We start from the raw sequence: 8,082 nt of genomic DNA, 5'->3' as shown, positions 1-8,082 counted from the left end.
GCTGCTGCTCTGTCTGTCTGTCTGTCTGTCTGTCAGGTGACAGGTTGTCTTTCATCAAGACTCCCAAATCTTTGTCCTCTTTTGTTGTTGTGGTGGATTCACATCCTCATTAAATATTTTGGGGGATGGTCTTTTGCCACATTCGGGCAATTGCCCCATCCATGGAGGACAGGTATTGTCTTTGTGGTGTACAGAATGTCGCCAGGACATGTGTCCCGCGTGCAGGCCCTTCCACCAGGACCTGAAGCACCAGGTGGTTGAGTACTCGGAGGCCAGAAGCCTTCTTTTGTCCAAGTATAGCTCCGGCGGACAAGATTTCCACGAGTGTTTGGTCAGTGTCGAAGCAGCCATACGAGAAGTTATAAAAATGGCTCAAAGTTTAATGAATCCTCTCAGTCAAACGCTCACCATAGTCCAGCGTCACATCAAGGAAACTGAGGACCAAAATAAGGTCCTGGAGAGATCTTCCTCCTATGGGGCTGTTGAAGATTTGCTCCAACAGAAGTCACGTCGCTGGAATAGAAATCGAGTTGCACTCCAAATATTCAGAGTAATACAGATGAGAAGATCCCTAAGAGTACTCATCCTGTTTTCATTTTCAGATTCTGCAGGTTTAGAAATACAATTTGACAAAACCATTGCTATTGAATTGTCAAAAGTCAAGCAAGAAATATTTGCAGAATTGTGTAGCACAAATGTAACCTCAAGTTATTTAAGAGGCACTTGCATAAAACAGATAAAAGATGATTACATTGAATTTGTAAAAAGAAAAAAAAAAAAAAAGGCCTTAGAGTAAGTTTACTACCCTCATATCTCCAAGTGGATTGGCACTTGTCAAGTTGAGAGTATGCTGTTGGATATGCGTGTCATATTTTGTGCAGTGTTGATTCCAGTTGAGAAATGGGAGTCGTGTTCTCGGGTGTTGATGCGGAGGGCTCTGGTTCTTTATTGTATAACTTATCTTTACATTAACATGATTGACAACTTGTAAGAAAAGAGTTGTACTTTTTAATTAGTGTGATATGAATACAAGATAGCTCGTATGTTTGTTTGGTGGGTCAGTCAATATTAGGATCAATTTATATCCTAATGAGAAGGAATTCTATCTACCTATCTATCTATCTATATATATATATGTGTGTGTGTGTGTGTGTGTGTGTGTGTGTGTGTGTGTGTGTGTGTGTAGATTTGTAGTTAACCCATTCAACTCCGATGACAAGATGTCTTGTCATTTGGTCAAATAAAACAAAAAATCATAAAACACCAAAATGTTTGATCAAACACCAGAAAAATATGACGTCAGTCCTCGCTTCGCTGCGAGCGAAGCGAGGATTGACGTCATATTTTTCTGGTGTTTGATCAAACATTTTGGTGTTTTATGATTTTTTGTTTTATTTGACCAAATGACAAGACATCTTGTCATCGGAGTTGAATGGGTTAATATCTGCATTTTATTCTGGATTGGAGAGACAAAACTCTTGGATTTATCTTTGGTTTAATGATCCAGTCTTCTCTGGTTTATACATAACCTTCGAAGAAGACTCGGCGGCTTGCCAGAATGAATATTCTTTACATCTTAATTACATTGGTGCCATATATTGATGGAAGAAAAAGGTTTGTTACTTCGGTTGGCGAGGATGACAGGAGACACCTCTATTGTAGTCGGGAATCGCGAGGTCCATTGTCCGAGCAGGTGTTCGAGCGTTTGACCCGAAACGCTGGCGAGGCCCATTGTCCGAGCAGGTGTTCGGGCGTTTGACCCGAAACGCTGGCTAGGTCCATTGTCCGAGCAGGTGTTCGGGCGTTTTTCTGAAGGCAGTAGTGCTTTATGTTTTTATTTGAAAGTAATTACAAATGTGTGAAAGAATCTCATTGTTGAATTCAGTCCCGTTGTCAGAAATCAGAGTTTTGGATGTAGTGAAGGGGCATACGAATTTGTCAATAAGGGTCTTTGCTACCTGCTGTGCTGTCTTGTCTGCTAGGGGAAAAGAATATAGAATCGTGGAAAATGGTGACACTGACAAGGAGGTATTGGTTTCCGGTATGTGTAAGTGGTAACTTAAGAAGGTCAACAGCGACTGTGTCGAATGGTTTAGAAGGGGTTGGGTAAGTTAGAATTGGAATATGACCGCTGATATGACCTTTGTGAGTCGCGCAAAGATGACAAGCGTCAATGTAGGTGTGTATATCCTTCGTCATGGTTAACCAGTAATGTAATCTGGCATATGTAACACATTTCTCCTTGCCAGGTTGTTGGGCAGCAATGGGTGAATCGTGTATAAGTTGTCAAACTTCTGGAGTAAGATCCGTAGAGACTACAAGTTGGGTTCATGTTTGTTCGTTAGTGTTGTTTTGTGATACAAAATGTCATCAACTAACGTGTAATTGTCGAGATCGGGAGGAAATTTTTGTGTCAGTTGTATCTGTAGAGTCGAGGAAGTATATCACACGTTTCCAAAGAGGGTCTGATATCTCCTCCGGAGTAACGTGCGCTTGTTTAAGAGTTACTGAAATTGGATTCTGAGTGATGGTCGCAATATGGCGACTGAGAGCGTTTGCAACTAGGCTCGCTTTCCCCTGAACAAAATGAAAGGTTGGCATGAACTCTTGAAGAGGTGTATGTATGTGTATTTCGTAACCAAGGATGCTCTCTTTGAAATGTTTGAGTGCGTATAGAACTGCTAGAGCTTCTATGTCTGTGACTGAGTAATTTCGCTCGTGTTTGTTGAGTGTGCGGCTCGCATTTGCAATTGATCTAAGTTTTGTGCCGTGTTGTTGCATGAGGACTGCGCCAAGACCTGTATAGGACGCATTAGTGTAGATTGTGAAAGGAAACTTGTGGTTTGGGAAAGCAAGGACAGGTGCCGTGGTTAAGGCTTTCTCTAAGTCATTAAAGGCTTTCTCTTGGTCAGGTGTCCAAATGAAGGGTGTGTCATTCTTCAGTAATAAAGTTAATGGTGCTGCTAGACTAGCGTAACCTTGAATGTAACGTCTGTAAAATCCTGATAGACAAAGGAATGAACTTATGTGCTTAACAGAAGTAGGGCGTGGGGAATCAATTACTGCCTTGACGCTGGGATATGGTAGAGGACGAAGCCACAGTGTAGTTGGACGCGAGCTACAGAAGAACGAATGCTCCCATATCAAGTTTGCCGAGATGGATGCCGTTGTCAAGGGACTGAACCTCGTTGTCCCCTGGAAAATGAAAAACCTCACCCTGGTTACAGACTCTTAACCCATTAAACTCCGATGACAAGATGTCTTGTCATTTGGTCAAATAAAACAAAAAATCATAAAACACCAAAATGTTTGATCAAACACCAGAAAAATATGACGTCAATCCTCGCTTCGCTCGCAGCGAAGCGAGGACTGACGTCATATTTTTCTGGTGTTTGATCAAACATTTTGGTGTTTTATGATTTTTTGTTTTATTTGACCAAATGACAAGACATCTTGTCATCGGAGTTGAATGGGTTAAACAGCGTACCATTAGGTTACGGACACTTTGTCGGGAAAATCAAAGCTGCCGCTGTAATATTGATTCGTAAGCGCCTAGAGACGCTAAGATCCATCATTGATGAATATGGCCTGTGTCTCGACGTGAAATTTGTACCTTCTGCCGAGAACAAAGCAGATGTATTGACCTGAGTACCGGCAAATTGGCTTCACTCCAAGAACGAGCCGGAGGCATGGGGAGCGACAACGGTCAGTTCTGAGCAAGACATTGCCAAAATCTATGAAACCACTAGGCATCCAGGCATTAAGTGCACGTTGTATTTCTGCAGACGAATCAGTCCGACTGTTCAGCGGCGGCAGGTTGAAAAGTGTCGTCGGCGCGTGTCAAGTGTGCCAGTCTACAGACCCGGCGCCCGAGAGATTGGAGAAAGGGAAACTTGGGGTTCCTGAGATCTGGAATGGGTTAACCCATTAAACTCTGATGACAAGATTCTTGTCATTTGGTCAAATAAAACAAAAACTCATAAAACACCAAAATGTTTGATCAAACACCAGAAAAATATGACGTCAGTCCTCCTCGCTTCGCTCGCGAGCGAAGCGAGGAGGACTGATGACGTCATATTTTTCTGGTGTTTGATCAAACATTTTGGTGTTTTATGAGTTTTTGTTTTATTTGACCAAATGACAAGAATCTTGTCATCAGAGTTTAATGGGTTAAGTATGGACATATGCCACCTCAAAAACCAACACTACTTAACTCTCATCGTTTGTGGCCCCAGCCGTTACGTTATCTGGCGGAGAATCAAAACTCCGCTAGCATCATAGAGCAGCTAGCGTCCGTGTTTTTTTTTTTTCTCTCTTTCTTTTAACGGGGGCCGCCCAAAGAACTGCTGACTAACAATACAGCCAGTTTCCGCAGTTCTATGTTTTGCGAGTTTGCCAGTCGCTGGGGCATGGCAGTGAAATACCGCTACGCAAACATGCCTTCGGGTAACGGAATATCGGAGCGGTATCACAGGACTGAGAAAGCCCTACAGGCACGGAAAGGGTGATCCACGGCAGAGACGGTTTGCCGATACCATACTATGCCGAAAGGTAACGACGCTGCCTCCACCCCTGCAAACCAGATTTTTCGGTACGAGATCAGGTTGCTTGGTATAAAACAGTGCCATCCCATCCATTGTGCACATTATCAACTCTATGTGAACTTGTACAGTGTATATACTCTTAAGTCCTATATTCTTAATCAGCTTTTGCAATGTATTATTGTCAGTGTACTACTGCAATTGAAATAAACCTTCTATTATTATTATTATTATTACTATTATTATTATTATTATTATTGTTATTATTATTAATTATTATTATCATATGAAGTGAACCAGGAGCATTGGGCCACGATCGAAAACGGTCGCTTCATTGTTGGGGATTGCATGTGGATTCAGCACCCCGGCCAGCGCTGTGGTGCAAGAAGACCTCACTGGGCACGGTAACGATCGAGAGTGGTATCGGCTCAGAACGCGGAAGTGGACGGGATGCCTCGCCACGTGCACGACCTTCTGCTGAGTACATCACCGCCAACGAGGAGAGGTCGGACGTGGCGACCGAAGACGATGAGCTTCTGATCAAACTTCAGGTTCCGGTGAGGGTCCTTGAGCAAAGCACCAGCGAACATTCGGATGGCGACGACAGCTTCGCCAGGAAGACCGCTGCCCCGTCGAAATGTTCTGGGTGGCTAATGAAACTAAGGAGGCACAGTTCAAATTTATAGAATTGGAAAAAATATATAATATATGGCACGACACAATGGACAAGCGTGCGGATGGCGTGAACGTGATTCGTCGACTGACGCCAACGTTCCCGCTAAAAACTACCCACGCCAAGCCTTGCGGCATTTGCTAAAAATAATAAATACTACAGAAATTTATACAACATTATATCACACTATAAATAGAATATAACCTTACAATACAAGTTAATGAACATAAACACACCGTGCCAACACAGAGAGAACGCCAGACAATCCGACAGTTTCAATATAGTGATCCTCAGTAGGGTCAGGGGGTATAGTGTACGTATGGCCGTTGGCGGGTACGTATCTATAGATAGATAAGGCCCTAGGCACTGAGTTTGTTGCAGTTCAAGAATGGCTAACTGATAATAAACAGTCACTGCATCTTGGTAAAACAGAATCTATATTGTTTGGATCCAGCCATAAATTGGTACGTTGTGATGGAGTATAAGTCAGATGTGGTGACAATGTAATAGAGACTAAACTTAGGGGTAACCTTTGATCAAAATCTATTTAGAGGGGGGCAGGATAGATAAGATGGGGGAGAGGGAGGGAGGGGGAGGGGGGGATTTGGGGGTGGAGTGGAAGGAAAGAATGAAATGGAAAGAAGATAGAGTCACGATAGACCCACTTGCTCCGTTATTTTTATAGTTTCATGGACTGTTTTTAATCAGTCTGGAGAGGTCATAGTTGATATAGTACTCAATACTATATATATATATATTTTTTTTTTTAGAAATTATACAAAAAAATGAAAACCAAGAACATGCTGGTATAATAATAATGATAATAATAATAATAATAATAATAATAATGATAATAATAATAATAATAATAATAATAATAATAATAATAATAATAATAATAATAATAATAATAATGATAATAATAATAATAATAATAATAATAATAATAATAATAATAATGATAATGATAACAATGATAATAATAACAATAATAATGATAATAATAATGATAATGATAATGATAATGATAATAATAATAATAATAATAATAATAATAATAATAATAATAATAATAATAATAATAATAATAATAATAATAATAATAATAATAATAATAATGTGTATACATTGTGACGAATGTGGATAGGAGGTAAGGGAACACGGGCTGAGGGAAATACTTTTATTTATAATAATGATAACAATAATAATAATAATAATAATAATAATAATAATAATAATAATAATAATGATGATAATAATAATAATAATAATAATAATAATTATAATGATAATAATAAGTCTATTTGGTAATGAATCAAATACATGAAATGCAGATAATGAAAAGAGCACAGTTTGAAATAAAGATTACAATTGCCGAGGATAACACAAAAAAGCATGTAAGCTTATTTTCATTGTGGTATGTACTCATCCAATGCCATTGTCATTATGTTTGTAGTTCATGGTACTTCGGGTTATCCAAATTACATTAGTCTCGACAGCAAGCGGCTCAAAATAGAATTATAAGATTTATGTTAGACTTGTCTTGCAGGAACCATATGAGCGGAGGAATTTGTAAAAGTGGAAATGTTGCCTGATGACTACAGCCTTACATAAATGAAAGTAAACCATGTTTACATCTATAAAACTAATGTTCCAAAGCATTTAAGAAACAAATTACAACAAGTGTTAGGCTACATAACCACCCCAAATACATCCAAAATGCTGCTACCAGATCAGACACGCTGGCTTATTATGTAAAAACTTTCTGTCACACTTGTATTCTATAATGGAATGATCTCCATTCTAACATAAATCTTACCAACTAAAAATATTTTAAGCGCCAGGTTAAAACTATTTTCAGTTCTCAAGTGATAACCAGAAATTAGTCTTTTAATATTAGTTAATTCTGCATCCTGATGCTACATCCTACACTTACTGATACAGCTGTAGAATAATGTAGTGTATCATTAATGGTTCTACACTGATATGGTACTCACTCATACTGTTCTGGTACCTTTTAGTATTATTTTGTTGTTCCTGATGCATAATACTATGTTCCTTAATGTGATAATGTGATGGTACTCAAGTTTTGGTCTCAATATCCTACATGTAACGAACATTTTAGTAGTATTGGCAAATCTATAATAATGTTTATGTGTCATATGTGTACTGATAGCTCTCTGGTCCCTTTAACCCCTACGTATGTTGTCTTTGTAACTTAAGTGCAGAAAACCAGTCTATAGAAGACCACAATGGAAATAAGCTTGCATGTTTGTTTGTTTTTTCATCCTCGGCATTTGCAATTTTTATTTCGAACTATATGTGTTATTTTCTTTATCTGCACTTCATGTATAATGATTCAATGCCAAATAAAACTACTTAATGTTTAAATTTGTTGTCTCTTTGTGCGTACTTCGACATTGCACTTTTTCTTTTGCGATTGCAGCTATCATAGTTCTAATCAATATTTGCTTGAACTATATAGCCTATTTTATGAAGAGCTGTCCATGTCAATATTACTCATGTAGGCTACCATTATTATTATTATTATTGTATCACATAATCATTGTTACTTTCTTTTTAACTATGTTTACTATTTTCTACTTGTTGAACACTACAGGTGCCTTCTGTTTTTCATTCTTTGTACATGAATTATATCAAAGATCGTTATTTATAGTCACATGGTCTGATCTTAGCTCATGTCAAAGATTATCATGTTAAGTAACCATTATGATTTAACATAACATATCTGTTATTTCGAACTATGTGTTTTTTTCTTTATCTGCACTTCATGTATATTGATTCAGTGCCAAATAAATTTTATTATTATTGTTATTGTTATTATTATTATTATTATTATTATTATTA

Source organism: Oratosquilla oratoria, chromosome 12 (assembly GCF_046742065.1).
Source record: "Oratosquilla oratoria isolate Oo_2021 chromosome 12, ASM4674206v1, whole genome shotgun sequence".
Lineage (NCBI taxonomy): Eukaryota > Metazoa > Arthropoda > Malacostraca > Stomatopoda > Squillidae > Oratosquilla > Oratosquilla oratoria.
The sequence above is the reverse complement of the archived record's forward strand: the minus strand, read 5'-3'. Positions refer to the sequence as shown.